This window comes from Eriocheir sinensis, chromosome 64 (assembly GCF_024679095.1).
Source record: "Eriocheir sinensis breed Jianghai 21 chromosome 64, ASM2467909v1, whole genome shotgun sequence".
NCBI lineage: Eukaryota > Metazoa > Arthropoda > Malacostraca > Decapoda > Varunidae > Eriocheir > Eriocheir sinensis.
In genome coordinates this window covers 9,485,151-9,503,722 of record NC_066572.1, presented here as the reverse complement: position 1 = coordinate 9,503,722, position 18,572 = coordinate 9,485,151, and the positions used below count along the sequence as shown (strand labels likewise).

Here is an 18,572-nt window from a genome sequence, read left to right as displayed (position 1 = left end):
AAGAAGGAAGAAGAGGAAGAAGAAGAAGAAAAGAAGGAAGAATAGGAAGAGGAGGAAGAAGAAGAAAAGAAGGAAGAATAGGAGGAAGAGGGAGAAAAGGATTTTATTTCTTGAGAGTTTCTTTTCACTCATTATTCACTATTGCTTTACACCATTGATTAGGTTGCAGTACTTAGTGTTCACGAGCGTTATTGTTGTTCAGAAAAATCAATACGATGCTAGCTATACGAGGGCGAAAAATCTCAAGGGGTCGGAACGTATAGGGTTAAGAAAGTGATGTATACTGAAAAGTGTGTAGAAGTGAAAAAGAAGAAAAGCGGAAAGAAAGAAGGAGGACCTAAGAAGCGATACAAAGCGGCACAGGTCAAAAGAAGAAGAAGTAGAAGAAGAGCGAGACCAAGCCGCCACCAGCCCTTTCTCTACCCTCCGTTCACCTCTTAGCCACGGCGTTGATAATTTCAACATTTGGTGCCCAGACCCGGGAAGTGGAGCCTTCAAGACGTTCCTGTGAGTATCGTGGCTAAGATAACCTGTCAGAATGGGGGAAGGGAAGGAAGAGGCAACAAAGAAAAGGGCGGCTGCCCGAGGCTGGGTTACCAGACAGTCCACAGCCTTAAAGGACTTACTAGACCATAGACTTCACAACTAGTTGACGGGAAATCTCTTCAGTCTTGGCGCGCTGGCTTCGCGTAAGGGGCCGATTGTTATGGCGACTTTCACTGCGACAACTCAAACACACTCTGCGTTCTTACTCCGAATTTAAGTGGAAACAGGACGAAATCTTCAAGTTTTAGTGCATACAAGCAGGCAGGAGTGTCTCTAGAGTGATTTGGTCGAGGATTCAAGGTAACTTATATAAAATAGCACCATGCGTGCACTTTGAAAACGTTGTGTAAAAAATGGCAAATTTGCGTAACTTTAGGTTGAAATCTTTACGTAAAATGAATGATAACTGTAGGATAGTGAAGTCCACAGTTTTACGTATTAGGAAACAAGAAATGTACGTTTAGTTAGTGCCTACATGGCAACTCAGCTCAGTTCCCGCGTCGCCTAACTCGCCTTAGGCACGCAGTCAGCTGGGCACTTCCCCTCTGTAAAGGATTATCGCTGTCCTGCCTCTGTTTACTCTCCAAGTAAAGGACCTACAGTTATTCATCGTCTCTGTACCCTTCTCCACAACTGGACGAGCGTGCAGAACTTCATGGTGAGCAACAGGTTGGCCCAGCGCCTGCATTTGCTGAAGCTCGTCGGGTTCTTCCCCGGGGACGTGCAGGCCGACCTGGACCGGCCCAGGCAGAGGAGAAGGAGGACGACGAGGTGATCTTGGCCCAGCTTGCCAGGGAGCTGGCCGACGACCAGCCGGACCCGCCGACGGACGAGTTGCTCCTCGCCGCGGTCGGCAACTACGCCGGCTACCTGGCCAGGAAGGTCCAGGCCAACTCCTCTGTGGCCGAGTGCTGCAAGCAGGAGCTTGCCCAGCAGGAGGAGATGAAGATTACCGTGGAGCTCGAGAGGGGCGACCCGCCCTCTGTGATGTTCGACGCCCTGGTCGAGCTGGTCGACAGGGGAGAGCTGGAGACGGGCCGGGCGGTCCTGAAGCGGCCATATCTCCCAATGGCCCACATGGCGTCCTTCGGGATGTCGCTGTGGGACTCCCTGATGTGCAGGGAGGACAAGAAGGAGCGCAGGTTGAGGTTCCTCTCCCTTGCCATGCGCCACAGGGACAGGTTCAGGCACCTCCTGGAGTTCCTGGCGGCCTAAGACCCGACCTTGCAGGGGTACAGGTGCCAGGAGGGGCACAACCTGGCCAACACCATCTTGCCGCTAATCAGCAGGTCCCTCTTCAACTGTTTCGGTGCTAATTTCTCCAAGGACGTGACCTCAGAAGCGAGGAAGAACAAGGCCTTGAAGCAGCCGACCGGCAGGAAGAGGAGCAGTATCGAGGAGGGCAGGAAGGAGACGGCGAGGAACAGGGACGTGTACAAGTCCAGGAAACTGACCGGGGCCCACAAGTCATAGGCCAAAAGGCTAAAGTGATTGTTCAGGGACGAGGGCCAGATAGCCGGCAAGACGTGCTGCAGCAATAGTGACATCGAATTCAACCAAAATAAGTTGTGATTGTATATAGAAAATGAATATTTTGCTTTGTTGAGTAAAATTAAGATGTTTCTGCATGCTTTCCTCAAGTATTAAGTTTCTAATGTGAAAATTAAGTGATTTATTAGATGTTAAAACTTACGTAAAAATTGCACTAAATAAAAAAAAATAAGTAGCTATTTCGGGCAAAAACTTATAAGATATGCTAAATATTGCTATTGATTCTGAAAATATAAGTGATTATCTCTGCATTTGGTGATGTTTGTGCATCTAGCGTAAAATCTGAGGATTTTATAGCCTTTTTAAGTTTTGTTATACTTATATAAAAAACAATTAATCGGGATTTTATTAGGGAACGACTTTGAATTTTTTGATACCGCTGCTCATGGAGACTCATATATGCCTAAGGGAGGTGCCTGTTTTAGTTTCAGGTCGCTAGCTGCTTTGGTTTTGAAAATATTTAAATTTTAAATTTTTGAAAATCGGCCCCCTGCGAATCGGCCCCGCGCCCCGTTTCCCGTCAAGAGATTGTGAAGTCTATGACTAGACAAACCCAGCATCAGTGAATTTGAGTTGAGAAGTGCCATAGAGACCTTTGACCGTAGATTAAGCACTTTAGATGAGAGACAGGCTGAACTTGAACTTGTAGTAGACGACGGTGACCTGGGTCAGTGCATAGATGAAGCAGACAGCTACAGACGTGCCAGTCAAGAGAATTGGCTAAGTGCAAATGAGAAGTTACAAGAACTAATGAAGGCCAGTCAGATTGAATCAGGTTCTGTTGGGAGTACTTCTACAACTGGCAAGTCACCTGAAGTGAAGTTACCCAAACTTGAACTGCCAAAGTTTAAAGATGTTACAGAATGGCAGTCCTTCTGGGATCAGTTTAGCTCTCACATAGATGACACAGAGATTCCAGTTATAAGCAAGTTTACTTATCTGGTGTCTCTGTTAGAAGGAGAAGCTAAATCAGTAGTTCAAGGTCTCTCACATACTAGTGCTAATTACAGTATTGCTTGTGATCTACTGAAGGAGAGATATAAAAGGCCTGAGAGAATTATATTTGCCCATGTACAGTCCCTTTTGAGTGGCCATGTCCCTGGGAAGGCCAAGGGACCCAAGTATGTGACTCAACTTTGGAGTCTCAGAGATGAGATACTGACACACATCAGAAGTTTAGAGGCCCTAGGTGTGTCAGGCAAGCAGTGTGAAATCTTCCTAACTCCCATCATCCTGTCCCGTCTGCCCAATGAGATTCGTCTGGAGTGGGCTCGCAAGGGTGCTGGACATGAGAGTGACCTCGACTGGCTTCTGATGTTTCTACGACAAGAAACTGAGAGCATCGAGAGGTCAGAGGCCTTCAAGGACGTCACCGCGGGTAAGAGGGAGAGTCTGTCTTCCCCTGGAGAGAAGAAGAATTGGCAGACGCGGGAGCCTAAAGGAAAGGTATCATCCGCGGCTGCATTACACACATCTTCGGAAGGTGAGAAGCTCCTTTGTGGATTTTGCAACAAGAAACATGCTTCCGAGAGATGCTTTGAGACCCAGAGACTTAGTGGAAAAGAACGCGTTGAAAGAATTAAGACTGCTGGAATGTGTTTCAAGTGCTTAGGCAAAGGACACATTGCTAGAGGGTGCTCAGCCAAGTGTCAGAAATGTAGAGGCTATCACCACCATCTCATTTGTGGTGTCAAGATAGATAATATTAAAAGTGAACCTGCAAGAAATGAGTCAGTAAAGGCAACTCAAGAACTAGCTGCTGATAATAGTAATGGAGTTTCCTTGTCTAATATATCAGTTAATAAGGAGACATGTACTGTACTGCAAACTGCTCAGGTGAGAGTTGCAGGAGCAAATGGTGTCCTTCATAGGGCCAAGTTGTTGTTTGATAGTGGCTCCAGTAGGACATATGTCAGCAGTAAACTTGTTAAGAAATGCAAACCCACATGGAACTCCAGCAAACCCATTTCTTATTCAGTATTTGAAGGTAATAATTCCTCTAATATAAAGCGGTGCAACCTGTTTGATCTGAAGGTTCTTGATTGCAGTGATGCACCACACAAGTTAACAGCTGTAGAGATTCCAGTGATATGCCAACCCTTAGTGAGAACCACTGTGCCTGTAGGTATACTATGCAAATTTCCTGTGCCTCTTGCAGATGACTATCAGAGTGATTCCTATATGGAAATAGATATACTAGTGGGTCAGGATGCTTACTGGAAATACATAATGTCTAATGAGTCTGTGCAAGTGGGAGGGGTAGTGGCCCAAAGATCATTGTTTGGCTGGGTATTGTCAGGGGCTTGGAATGCTGACACTAGTTCTAAGGTACCAGTAACCTCTCCACAGATGTTATGTATTTCTAAAGTGTCTGATTATGATGTAAGCAAGTTTTGGGACTTAGAGACTATAGGGATACAGTCCAAGGAATCAGATCATAAGTTTGAGTCAGATGCTGCCTTGCAAGAGTTTTCACAGAATGTTTCATATGCTAAAAGCAGATATGAAGTGTCATTACCTTGGAAAAGTGACTCCTTGAAAAGTGCCCTACTCAACAATGAGAAACTTGCTATGAGGAGACTAGATAAGTTACATGCCAAACTAGATAAAGATGTTGAGTTGAAAACTGCATATTACAAGGTTTTTGAGGACTATGTGCAAGAAGGTATTGTTGAGGAAATCCCTAGTAATGAGATAGTCTGTGAGAATCCTACCTTTTATATGCCTCGCCGCCCTGTGGTTAAAGAAACTAGTAACAGTACCAAGGTGAGACCTGTCTTTGATGCCTCAGCCAGTGGGTATAATGGAATTTCACTGAATGATTGTCTCTTGAAGGGTCCATCACTCAACCCAGATTTAGTAGAAGTGATGATCAGGTTTAGAAGATGGCCTATTGCTCTTACTGCTGATGTTACCAAGGCCTTTCTACAGTTGTGTGTGAAAAGACGAGACAGAGATGTACACCGTTTCTTGTTGAGAGATGAGGATGAGATTAAGTACATGAGATTCCTGCGGGTTCCCTTTGGAAACACTGCCAGCCCATTTCTATTGAATGCCACAATAAAACATCATTTAGAGAAGTATCCAAGTACTGAAGTAATACAAGAACTGAAAGAGGATATGTATGTAGATAACTGGCTGAGTGGTGCTGACAGTGTGGAGGAAGCCTGCAAATTTAGAGAGGCTTGTGAGGTTTTGGCACATGCTGGCATGCCTCTGACTAAGTGGGTTTCAAACAGTAAATTAGTAACTTCCATGTTTCAGGATAAAGTTGATCAAGTACATGGAGAAGAAGGTACTAAAGTGTTAGGCCTACAGTGGTGTAACACTTCTGATGAGTTTTCTTTTGAAGGATTAGAATTGAACACCCAGACTGAGTTGACATATACCAAAAGAAGCATGCTGAGCTTGATTGCCAAGATCTTTGACCCTCTAGGTCTTTTCAATCCCTTTGTGATGTTTGGCAAAATACTTTTTCAAGATATTTGGAGGCTGGGTCTTCAGTGGGATGATAAATTGCCTCAGGATGTGAAGCATAAATTTGAAAGATGGGTCCTGAGTGCAGCATCTCTCAGGGATTGGAAGATGGACAGATGTTATTTTCCTTTTCTTAAGTGGAATAGCCTTACTGATGTAGAGCTTCATGCCTCTGGAGATGCTTCAGAGAAAGGTTACGGTGCCTGTGTATATATCCGTACCTGCTTACCAGATGGTGCCTACAGGGTTGCATTAGTCACTTCAAAGTCTAGAGTGGCACCTATTAAGACCATAACTCTTCCCAGATTGGAGCTGATGGGGGCTTTATTGTGTGCTAGATTAGTAAGCTTTGTGAAGCATGCCCTCCATCTAAACATGAATGCTAAGGTATTTTGCTGGACTGATTCACAGATAACTCTAGCTTGGATCAAGGGTGACCCTGTGAAGTGGAAAATGTTTGTTGCAGAGTCACAGAAATTCAAAGCTTAACTCCACCAAGTTCTTGGCATCACTGCCCTGGACATGAGATGATGCTAAGGTAAAGATGTTTTATCATGTACAGAGAGACATGTTTCCTCATGAGATTGCGGCTCTGCTAAGTGACAAGCCTCTTCCTAAGGGGTCAAAGTTGATTAGTCTAGATCCCTTTCTAAATGATAAAGGTTTATTGAGAATCAGAGGTAGACTGGAAAATGCTGAATTGAGCTTTGACTGTAAACATCCAATAATAGTTCCAAAATGTCACCTAGCAAAGCTACTGGTCAAGTTTCACCATCTTTTTCTCAAACATGCAGGTGTTTCTACCATTGTATCTACCTTGAGAGAAAGTTTCTGGATTATAGGAATTAGAAGAATTGCTAAGACTGTGATCAAGGAATGTGTAAGATGCCAGAGACATGACTCCAGAGCTTGTAGCCAGCCAGTAGCCCCACTACCAGAACTGAGAGTTACAGCTGCTCCACCATTTACAGTGACTGGCTTGGATTTTGCTGGTCCTCTATTCTGTTCTGATTTCCCGTCTATTTTACTGTTCACCTGTGCTGTTGTCAGAGCTATACATTTAGAGCTCACTGACTCTATGAGTGTTGAGGATTGCATGCTTGCCCTCCGCAGATTCATTGCACGGAGAGGGCTACCTTCAGTGATGTACTCAGATAATGCCAAAACTTTTGTTGCTTGCAGTGGGCAAATGCAGAAGGTTTATGGTCACATATCTCCCCACTGGAAGTTTATAGTCCCCCGTTCTCCATGGTGGGGAGGATGGTGGGAATGTCTGATACGATCTGTCAAGTCTGCCATGAGGAAAAGTTTAAGTGTTAAGTATATTTCCAGAAGTGAACTAGAGACTGTACTACATGAAATAGAAGCATGTGTAAACTCAAGACCTCTCTCTAGCTTGTGTTGGGGATGAACCTAATAGTGCTCCGCCTTTATCTCCCTCACATTTCCTCATTGGCAGAAATGCTAGTACTCACTCTGAGTTGGACCCCAAACCTTCCTGTATTTCCCCTCAAGATCTGAGGAATAGAGAACATTTGAGAAACCAGACTTTAGACAAATTTTGGAAGAGGTGGAGCTCAGATTATATTTCCAATTTGCCCCCAGGTGTTAAGGGTTTCACTTCAAAATGCAGTATTAAAAAAGGTGACTTAGTCCTGGTGAAGGAGGACAACATTCCAAGGCTACAATGGCCCCTGGGTTTAGTTGTAGATATTTTCCCTGGTCAGGATGGTGTTCTCAGAAGTGTAAATGTGAAGACTTCCAGAGTAGTACTAAATAGGGCAGTTCAAAAGTTACATAACTTGGAAGTATCTAGCCATGAGTATACTGATGTTAATGAGACTGTCCAAGATTTACCTGAAGTTGATGCAGCTGTCCAGGAGTCCTCAGATTCTAGTCCACTTCCTGAGACAGCTGCTGAAACTCGTACTCGCTCTGGTAGGTCTGTTAAAGTTCCTAGAAAACTTGACTTGTAACTTTAGTTGAAGTTCAAGTTGACGGACTAGTTTCTGAGGCTGTGTATTGTATTTCGTAAGTGATATGTATGAATAATTTAAGGTTGATGCTTTATACTCAGGAATACAGTTGTCATATGTAATAGGAGTGCTAGACTCCTATGGTGGGGAGTATATTGAAATTAGTGAAGAAGTTATTTAAGTGTCCCATGAAAGTACAGTTTCTTTAATTGCTCCTCCACATATTTTTATAAATCCAGAAGTTTAAGCTGAAATTACTGAATCCATTATTTTCCTTTATTATAATTAATTTCATTTAGTTTCTGTAAATCAAGTTTTGTATTCTTAGTTGAACTGAGATAGGTATATATTTGGCTTTCTCGGGTTTTGTCTGTACAAGTTCCTGTCGTTGAAAATAAACACGATTCAGCAAGAAGAGCGAGACCAAGCCGCCACCAGCCCTTTCTCTACCCTCCGTTCACCTCCAGATCTTAGCCACGGCGTTGATAATTCCAACATATACAATTCATACGGGATCTCATCCAGCCCTGCTGCCTTGCAATTCTTCTGCTTCTTCAAACATACCTCGACTTCCTCTCTGCTAATTCTCTCATTCAGCTCATCCGCATCCTTCCTCTCAAGCGTTACACATCCCTCTCTCACACTCAAAAACTTCACCCAACCCTCCAATCTCTTCCCAGAAACCTTTTATACACTCTTTCATTCTATCTGTGTTCCTGATATCCTCACCATTTACTTTTAGGCACTCCACGGTTTCACTATCAGTCACACTCTCACCCCTCAAGAATTTATACCATTCACGCCCACCTTCTAGGCCTTTTTCTTTCAGAGCCTCAATCACACTCCTCTCACGCCTGACCTTGGCCTCCCTAATCTTCCGTTTAGTGACCCTCTGTTGCCTTACATACTCTGACCATGTATTCTGATACTCATTCTCTGCCTCAATGTTTTCATGTCTTGGGGTCTTGGTCCTGGTCCTGGGTGTCGGTATTACACCAAGGCCATCTAGCGAGCCGACGCCAGCTGCTCACAGAGTTTCGTTCAGCTTTCCTGTCTTTCTTTTATATGTAGTCTTTGTTTGAACATCGCACGTACGGAGCAGCACTTGCGACCACAATGGAGGAATTAGGACCAAATGGTGAGATACGACCGGTTGAACATACGGCGCCAGGAAACCATGTACCGAATGACAAAGGAAAATGGCGATTCTCCTGCTTGCAACGTGATGAAAGCACGTCCTCACACCAAAGAAATGCTGCCAAGTCATACTCACTGAACGATCTGTCTCGTAACATGGACGTTATCACGCATCACCGAATAAAAAAAACTTCTGTATATAGTGTTTTTGTGAAGTACAAAGGCTAATGTATACTCACCCCCAAAAAAATTCCTACATGTCGTCACACCTGGGTCAAAATGGCCACTTCAAAACTTTATTTGACAACAAAATAACGTTACTGGAAACGCTGTGCCGAATGGCACACGGGGCACTCATACCAGAGAAGTGAGAAGGAGCAGAGGACTGTGATACCCTCTCCTCAACAGGGCATCCGACGCACTAATACATGCCCGTGAATGAGTTGAAAAATTCTGCCAAGGTTAACCACAGTGAGCGCGAGTTTCAAAACCCTTAATTTTTGTGCCAAACGGCAAACGGTTTCCATTCTAGGGTTAAGCAGTATAGGATATACGTTGTCAGGTCCGGGGCTTGTATTTGTTTTAAGGGACTGGAGAGCTTTAAGGACTTCATCGGTAGTTATTACAAAGTTAGGCAATGCCTGCTCAAGAGGAGGAAGAATCTTCCTCCAAGAGAGCGACCCGCTGAGGGCCACTCCATGTATTATTCCTCCAAGGATAAAACTAAGCGTAAGGAAAAGAAAATACAAGAAATAAAGACCATAAATAAAATGCATAAAAAGACAACAACTTAGGGCATAAAAAGTCTCCAATTAGAAAGAAAAGAAGAAAAATAGGGAAAATAGGCAAATCGGAAAATAGGAAAACCTGAATATAGTGTGAAGAAGAGAAAAAAGAAGCAGATCATCACAAAGAAGAAGAAAATACGGAAATAAAGAAAAATGGGAAAAATATGTACTAAATCAGAAGAGGAAAACAGGAAAATCTGAATCTAGGTACACAGAAAAAATAAAGAATCAAGAAGGACCTAAGAAGATGTGCAAAGAGGAGATTTGATTGATTGATAGTTTATTGTTGCAGATAAACAAGAGGAGAAGGGAAAAGAAGAAAACAGGGAAATAAAATAAAGAAATGGGAAAATAGGTCAATCGGAAAGGATAAAATCGGAAAGTCTGAATATAGGGAGACAGAAAAGTGAAACAATCAAGAAGGAGCCAAGAAGCTATAAAGGAAGGAGAAGAAGAAGAGGAGGAGGAAGCAAACATGTCCCCTGTGACATCAAGATCAAGGTCGAGGTCCGCCGCGTGCCCTGAAGTGCCCTGGCAGTGTTTCTCGTGGAGGAGGAGGAGCCCCTCGGCGTGCAGGCCCCCAGGGTGAGTGTGCGGGTGGTGGAGGGCCAGGGTGTGGACGGGCTACACTTGGGACAGGAAGGAGGGGAGGGCCAGGGTGTGGACGGGCTACACTTGGGACAGGAAGGAGCGGAGGGCCAGGTTGTGGACAGGCTACACTTGGGACAGGAAGGAGGGAGGGCCAGGGTGTGGACAGGCTACACTTGGGACAGGAAGGAGGGAGGGCCAGGGTGTGGACAGGCTACACTTGGGACAGGAAGGAGGGAGGGCCAGGGTGTGGACAGGCTACACTTGGGACAGGAAGGAGGGAGGGCCAGGGTGTGGACAGGCTACACTTGGGACAGGAAGGAGGGAGGGCCAGGGTGTGGACAGGCCACACTTGGGACAGGAAGGAGGGAGGGCCAGGGTGTGGACAGGCTACACTTGGGACAGGAAGGAGGGAGACCAGGGTGTGGACAGGCTGTACTTGGGACAGGAAGGAGCAGGGCCAGGGTGTGGACAGGCTACACTTGGGACAGGAAGGAGGGGAGGGCCAGGGTGTGGATGGGCTACACTTGGGACAGGAAGGAGGGAAGGCCAGGGTGGACAGGCTGTACTTTGGACAGGAAGGAGGGAGGGCCAGGGTGTGGACAGGCTGTACTTGGGACAGGAAGGAGCGAAGGGCCAGGGTGTGGACGGGCTGTACTTGGGACAGGAAGGAGGGGAGGGCCAGGGTGTGGACGGGCTGTACTTGGGACAGGAAGGAGCGAAGGGCCAGGGTGTGGACGGGCTAAACTTGGGACAGGAAGAAGCGAAAGGCCAGGGTGTGGATGGGCTACCTCAGGACAGGAAGGAGGGAGGGCCAGGGTGTGGACAGGCTACACTTGGGACAGGAAGGAGGGAGGGCTAGGGTGTGGACTGGCTGTACTTGGGACTGGAAGGAGGGTAGGGCCAGGGTGTGGACGGGCTACACTTGGGACAGAAAGGAGGGGAGGGCCAGGGTGTGGACAGGCTACACTTGGGACAGGAAGGAGGGAGGAGCCAGGGTGTGGACAGGCTACACTTGGGACAGGAAGGAGGGAGGGCCAGGGTGTGGACAGGCTACACTTGGGACAGGAAGGAGGGAGGGCCAGGGTGTGGACAGGCTACACTTGGGACAGGAAGGAGGGAGGGCCAGGGTGTGGACAGGCTACACTTGGGACAGGAAGGAGGGAGGGCCAGGGTGTGGACAGGCTACACTTAGGACAGGAAGGAGGGAGGCCAGGGTGTGGACAGGCTACACTTGGGACAGGAAGGAGGGAGGCCAGGGTGTGGACAGGCTACACTTGGGACAGGAAGGAGGGAGGGCCAGGGTGTGGACAGGCTACACTTGGGACAAGAAGGAGGGAGGGCCAGGGTGTGGACGGGCTACACTTGGGACAGGAAGGAGGGAGGGCCAGGGTGTGGACAGGCTACACTTGGGACAGGAAGGAGGGAGGGCCAGGGTGTGGACAGGCCACACTTGGGACAGGAAGGAGAGGAGGGCCAGGGTGTGGACAGGCTACACTTGGGACAGGAAGGAGGGAGGGCCAGGGTGTGGACAGGCTGTACTTGGGACAGAAAGGAGCAGAAGGGCCAGGGTGTGGACAGGCTACACTTGGGACAGGAAGGAGGGAGGGCCTGGGTGTGGAGGGGCTACACTTGGGACAGGAGGGAGGGGAGGGCCAGGGTGTGAACGGGCTGTACTTTGGACAGGAGGGAGGGGAGGGCCAGGGTGTGGACAGGCTGTACTTGGGACAGGAAGGAGCAGAAGGGCCAGGGTGTGGACAGGCTGTACTTGGGACAGGAAGGAGGGAGGGCCAGGTGTGGACGGGCTGTACTTGGGACAGGAAGGAGCAGAAGGGCCAGGGTGTGGACAGGCTGTACTTGGGACAGGGAAGAAGCGAAGGGCCAGGGTGTGGATGGGCTACCTCAGGACAGGAAGGAGGGAGGCCAGGGTGTGGACAGGCTACACTTGGGACAGGAAGGAGGGAGGGCTAGGGTGTGGACAGGCTGTACTTGGGACAGGAAGGAGGGAGGGCCAGGGTGTGGACAGGCTACACTTGGGACAGAAAGGAGGGAGGGCCAGGGTGTGGACAGGCTACACTTGGGACAGGAAGGAGGGAGGGCCAGGGTGTGGACAGGCTACACTTGGGACAGGAAGGAGGGAGGGCCAGGGTGTGGACAGGCTACACTTGGGACAGGAAGGAGGGAGGGCCAGGGTGTGGACAGGCTACACTTGGGACAGGAAGGAGGGAGGGCCAGGGTGTGAACAGGCTACACTTGGGACAGGAAGGAGGGAGGGCCAGGGTGTGGACAGGCTACACTTGGGACAGGAAGGAGGGAGGCCAGGGTGTGGACAGGCTACACTTGGGACAGGAAGGAGGGAGGGCCAGGGTGTGGACAGGCTACACTTGGGACAGGAAGGAGGGAGGGCCAGGGTGTGGACAGGCTACACTTGGGACAGGAAGGAGGGAGGGCCAGGGTGTGGACAGGCTACACTTGGGACAGGAAGGAGGGAGGGCCAGGGTGTGGACAGGCTACACTTGGGACAGGAAGGAGGGAGGCCAGGGTGTGGACAGGCCACACTTGGGACAGGAAGGAGGGAGGGCCAGGGTGTGGACAGGCTACACTTGGGACAGGAAGGAGGGAGGGCCAGGGTGTGGACAGGCTGTACTTGGGACAGGAAGGAGCAGAAGGGCCAGGGTGTGGACAGGCTACACTTGGGACAGGAAGGAGGGAGGGCCAGGGTGTGGATGGGCTACACTTGGGACAGGAAGGAGGGAGGGCCAGGGTGCGGACAGGCTGTACTTTGGACAGGAAGGAGGGAGGGCCAGGGTGTGGACAGGCTGTACTTGGGACAGGAAGGAGCGAAGGGCCAGGGTGTGGACAGGCTGTACTTGGGACAGGAAGGAGGGAGGGCCTGGGTGTGGACAGGCTGTACTTGGGACAGGAAGGAGCAGAAGGGCCAGGGTGTGGACAGGCTGTACTTGGGACACGAAGGAGGGAGGGCCAGGGTGTGGACAGGCTACACTTGGGACAGGAAGGAGGGAGGGCCAGGGTGTGGACAGGCTACACTTGGGACAGGAAGGAGGGAGGGCCAGGGTGTGGACAGGCTACACTTGGGACAGGAAGGAGGGAGGGCCAGGGTGTGGACGGGCCACACTTGGGACAGGAAGGAGGGGAGGGCCAGGGTGTGGACGGGCTACACTTGGGACAGGAAGGAGCGGAGGGCCAGGGTGTGGACGGGCTGTACTTGGGACAGGAAGGAGCGAAGGGCCAGGGTGTGGACGGGCTCAACTTGGGACAGGAAGAAGCGGAGGGCCAGGGTGTGGAGGGGCTACACTCGGGACAGGAAGGAGGGAGGGCCAGGGTGTGGACAGGGCTGTACTTTGGACAGGAAGGAGGGAGGGCCAGGGTGTGGACAGGCTGTACTTGGGACAGGAAGGAGCAGAAGGGCCAGGGTGTGGACAGGCTGTACTTGGGACAGGAAGGAGGGCAGGGCCAGGGTGTGGACGGGCTTTACTTGGGACAGGAAGGAGCGAAGGGCCAGGGTGTGGACGGGCTGTACTTGGGACAGGAAGAAGCGAAGGGCCAGGGTGTGGATGGGCTACACTCGGGACAGGAAGGAGGGGAGGGCCAGGGTGTGGACGGGCTACACTTGGGACAGGAAGGAGGGGAGGGCCAGGGTGTGGACGGGCTGTACTTGGGACAGGAAGGAGCGGAGGGCCAGGGTGTGGACAGGCTACACTTGGGACAGAAAGGAGGGAGGGCCAGGGTGTGGACAGGCTACACTTGGGACAGGAAGGAGGGAGGGCCAGGGTGTGGACAGGCTACACTTGGGACAGGAAGGAGGAGGGCCAGGGTGTGGATGGGCTACACTTGGGACAGGAAGGAGGGAGGGCCAGGGTGTGGACAGGGCTACACTTGGGACAGGAAGGAGGGAGGGCCAGGGTGTGAACAGGCTACACTTGGGACAGGAAGGAGGGAGGGCCAGGGTGTGGACAGGCTACACTTGGGACAGGAAGGAGGGAGGCCCAGGGTGTGGACGGGCTTCACTTGGGACAGGAAGGAGGGGAGGGCCAGGGTGTGGATGGGCTACACTTGGGACAGGAAGGAGGGGAGGGCCAGGGTGTGGACAGGCTACACTTGGGACAGGAAGGAGGGAGGGCCAGGGTGTGGACAGGCTACACTTGGGACAGGAAGGAGGGAGGGCCAGGGTGTGGACAGGCTACACTTGGGACAGGAAGGAGGGAGGGCCAGGGTGTGGACAGGCCACACTTGGGACAGGAAGGAGGGAGGGCCAGGGTGTGGACAGGCTACACTTGGGACAGGAAGGAGGGAGGGCCAGGGTGTGGACAGGCTGTACTTGGGACAGGAAGGAGCAGAGGGCCGGGGTGTGGACGGGCTACACTTGGGACAGGAAGGAGGGAGGGCCAGAGTGTGGATGGGCTACACTTGGGACAGGAAGGAGGGAGGGCCAGGGTGGACAGGCTGTACTGGACAGGAAGGAGGGAGGGCCAGGGTGTGGACAGGCTGTACTTGGGACAGGAAGGAGCAGAAGGGCCAGGGTGTGGACAGGCTGTACTTGGGACAGGAAGGAGGGAGGGCCAGGGTGTGGACAGGCTGTACTTGGGACAGGAAGGAGCAGAAGGGCCAGGGTGTGGACAGGCTGTACTTGGGACACGAAGGAGGGAGGGCCAGGGTGTGGACAGGCTACACTTGGGACAGGAAGGAGGGAGGGCCAGGGTGTGGACAGGCTACACTTGGGACAGGAAGGAGGGGAGGCCAGGGTGTGGACAGGCTACACTTGGGACAGGAAGGAGGGAGGGCCAGGGTGTGGACAGGCCACACTTGGGACAGGAAGGAGGGAGGGCCAGGGTGTGGACAGGCTACACTTGGGACAGGAAGGAGGAGGGCCAGGGTGTGGACAGGCTGTACTTGGGACAGGAAGGAGCGAAGGGCCAGGTGTGGACAGGCTACACTTGGGACAGGAAGGAGGGAGGGCCAGGGTGTGGATGGGCTACACTTGGGACAGGAAGGAGGGAGGGCCAGGGTGTGGACAGGCTGTACTGGACAGGAAGGAGGGAGGGCCAGGGTGTGGACAGGCTGTACTTGGGACAGGAAGGAGCAGAGGCCAGGGTGTGGACAGGCTGTACTTGGGACAGGAAGGAGGGGAGGGCAAGGGTGTGGACGGGCTGTACTTGGGACAGAAAGGAGCGAAGGGCCAGGGTGTGGACGGGCTGTACTTGGGACAGGAAGAAGCGAAGGGCCAGGGTGTGGATGGGCTACACTCGGGACAGGAAGGAGGGGAGGGCCAGGGTGTGGACAGGCTACACTTGGGACAGGAAGGAGGGAGGGCTAGGGTGTGGACAGGCTGTACTTGGGACAGGAAGGAGGGAGGGCCAGGGTGTGGACAGGCTACACTTGGGACAGAAAGGAGGGAGGGCCAGGGTGTGGACAGGCTACACTTGGGACAGGAAGGAGGGAGGGCCAGGGTGTGGACAGGCTACACTTGGGACAGGAAGGAGGGAGGGCCAGGGTGTGGATGGGCTACACTTGGGACAGGGAAGGAGGGAGGGCCAGGGTGTGGACAGGCTACACTTGGGACAGGAAGGAGGGAGGGCCAGGGTGTGGACAGGCTACACTTGGGACAGGAAGGAGGGAGGGCCAGGGTGTGGACAGGCTACACTTGGGACAGGAAGGAGGGAGGCCAGGGTGTGGACAGGCTACACGTGGGACAGGAAGGACGGGAGGGCCAGGGTGTGGACAGGCTCCACTTGGGACAGGAAGGAGGGAGGCCAGGGTGTGGACAGGCTACACTTGGGACAGGAAGGAGGGAGGGCCAGGGTGTGGACAGGCTACACTTGGGACAGGAAGGAGGGAGGGCCAGGGTGTGGACAGGCTACACTTGGGACAGGAAGGAGGGAGGGCCAGGGTGTGGACAGGCCACACTTGGGACAGGAAGGAGGGAGGGCCAGGGTGTGGACAGGCTTCACTTGGGACAGGAAGGAGGGGAGGGCCAGGGTGTGGACGGGCTGTACTTGGGACAGGAAGGAGCGAAGGGCCAGGGTGTGGACGGGCTACACTAGGGACAGGAAGGAGGGGAGGGCCAGGGTGTGGAAGGGCTACACTTGGGACAGGAAGGAGGGAGGGCCAGGGTGTGGACAGGCTGTACTTTGGACAGGAAGGAGGGAGGGCCAGGGTGTGGACGGGCTGTACTTGGGACAGGAAGGAGCGAAGGGCCAGGGTGTGGACGGGCTGTACTTGGGACAGGAAGGAGGGGAGGCCAGGGTGTGGACGAGCTGTACTTGGGACAGGAAGGAGCGAAGGGCCAGGGTGTGGACGGGCTGTACTTCGGACAGGAAGGAGCGAAGGGCCAGGGTGTGGAAGGGCTACACTCGGGACAGGAAGGAGGGGAGGGCCAGGGTGTGGACGGGCTACACTTGGGACAGGAAGGAGGGAGGGCTAGGGTGTGGACGGGCTGTACTTGGGACAGGGAAGGAGGGAGGGCCAGGGTGTGGACAGGCTACACTTGGGACAGAAAGGAGGGAGGGCCAGGGTGTGGACGGGCTACACTTGGGACAGGAAGGAGGGGAGGGCCAGGGTGTGGACGGGCTGTACTTTGGACAGGAAGGAGGGGAGGGCCAGGGTGTGGACGGGCTGTACTTTGGACAGGAAGGAGCGTAGGGCCAGGGTGTGGACGGGCTACACTTGGGACAGGAAGGAGGGGAGGGCCAGGGTGTGGGCGGGCTGTATTTTGGACAGGAAGGAGGGGAGGGCCAGGGTGTGGAGGGGCTGTACTTTGGACAGGAAGGAGGGGAGGGCCAGTGTGTGGACGGGCTGTAATTGGGACAGGAAGGAGGGGAGGGCCAGGGTGTGGACGGGCTACACTTGGGGGTATTATTGTAGTGTTTGCCCATACTCACCCCTCGCAACCAAAATTGGCTAGGGGGCCATTGAGACTTCAGGGAATGCGGTGGTAAACATGAAATGCGTTGCAAATGCATAGTTTTTGAGTTGTGAGGGGTTGAAAAATACCCTAGATGTAGGGAAGTTCCTTACAATTACTAAGATGTAGGGAAATTTCATACATTCCGGTTTTTTTTTACAACGTACGGAAACCACGCAAGGTAATTATTGAAAATCACTCCGCACCTCCATATTGTACTTAAGGGCATATTATACATACGGACGATGTGTTTACATGGCGACGCCATTGCAATATGAGCAGCGTTGCCAACGATCCGGTTAGCAATGATACGCTATGTGAGACCAGGTCCACCACGCGTTGTTATTATTATTTTTTTGGTATGAACATGCACCTTTACCTAATACTATTTCCGATAATACGCTTGGTTAGCGATGGTACGCTTTGTTAGCCATTAGCCCACGCATGTGAGACCAGGTCCACCACGCGTGGTTATTTTTTTTTAGAACACGCACCTTTAAGAGGGGGGAGTCAGAGGCTGGCCCCTTGGTTAGCAGGGGGGTCGAGGAGGGTGAAGCCCCCTCGTTAGCAGGTCGTAAAGTTCGGTTGGAGTAGTTTAAATATGCTCTCCCACAAAACTACCCCGAGTTCACGCAGGTCCCCGAAGATCGTTGGGGGAAGGGGATTAATTCGGCTTCTTTACTTCTAAGTACTTTTTTTTTTACTATGATATATGGAGGCGTATTATCGTATTCTGGAGGCGCGGAGTCAATATCCACAATCATCTTGTATAATGGGAATACGAGCCTGTAAAGCAGATTCAAAATCCGGTCAGTAAAGATTCATGTGTTCGAACAGCTCGGGCAAGAGGTTCGAGAGCCCGCACTTCCTGCACAAGCCGCAGTAGTGTTAAAGGCGCGGTGTTGGATGGATCCCGGCTAGCAGGTGGTTTTACTTGTGTCAGTGATAAACAATGAAGATACACTGTGTTTGGTGCCACGGACTCTACTTGGAGGACAGAAACCTTGCGATGAGGTGACAACCTACTAGAGAGAGGACATGAGTGTGGTGGAGGCGGTTTATGTGAGCACAGATGGCCGCCGGTGCCACGCCAGATGGTGAGGTGAGCATCGTTTGGTGGGTTCACGACGCTTCTCTCCCAAAGCAAGCTTGGGGATCCACTGAGTGCGTGGTTTTCGTATGGGAAACACTAAATTCGTCGCAAATGCTTATTTTAGTGGTGGTGGGAGGAAAAATTTCCTAAATCTAGGGAATTTCCCTAGATCTAGGGAGTTTTTATCCCCCCCCACTAAAAAAATACGCGAATGAGACGGATTTCGTGTCCCCCACCCGAAACCCTGCATTCCCACCAGGTCCCCAGGCTTTTATGGGGGGGAGGGGGGCGTATGGGCAAACACTAGAATTTTACCCACTTGGGAGAGGAAGGAGCCAGGGCCAGGGTGTGGACGGGCTGTAATTAGGACAGGAAGGAGCGGAGGGCCAGCGTGTGGACGGGCTGTACTTGGGACAGGAAGGAGGGGAGGGCCAGGGTGTGGACGGGCTGCACTTGGGACAGGAAGGAGGGGAGGGCCAGGGTGTGGACGGGCT

General features: G+C 51.7%; 1 protein-coding gene across 3 annotated transcripts in view; it reads left to right on the top strand.

Moving 5' to 3' along the window:
• The first annotated feature begins 9,644 nt into the window (after positions 1–9,644).
• Positions 9,645–18,572, top strand: part of LOC126987397 (zinc finger protein 418-like) — a 60,650-nt gene continuing 51,722 nt past the window's right edge. For 2 of the 3 annotated variants that reach the window (XR_007740873.1, XR_007740872.1), the window contains exon 1: positions 9,645–10,060. The gene's annotated coding sequence lies outside the window, so the exon portion shown is untranslated. The remainder of the gene's footprint in view (positions 10,061–18,572) is intronic. The other variant, XM_050844376.1, reaches the window with a different exon arrangement.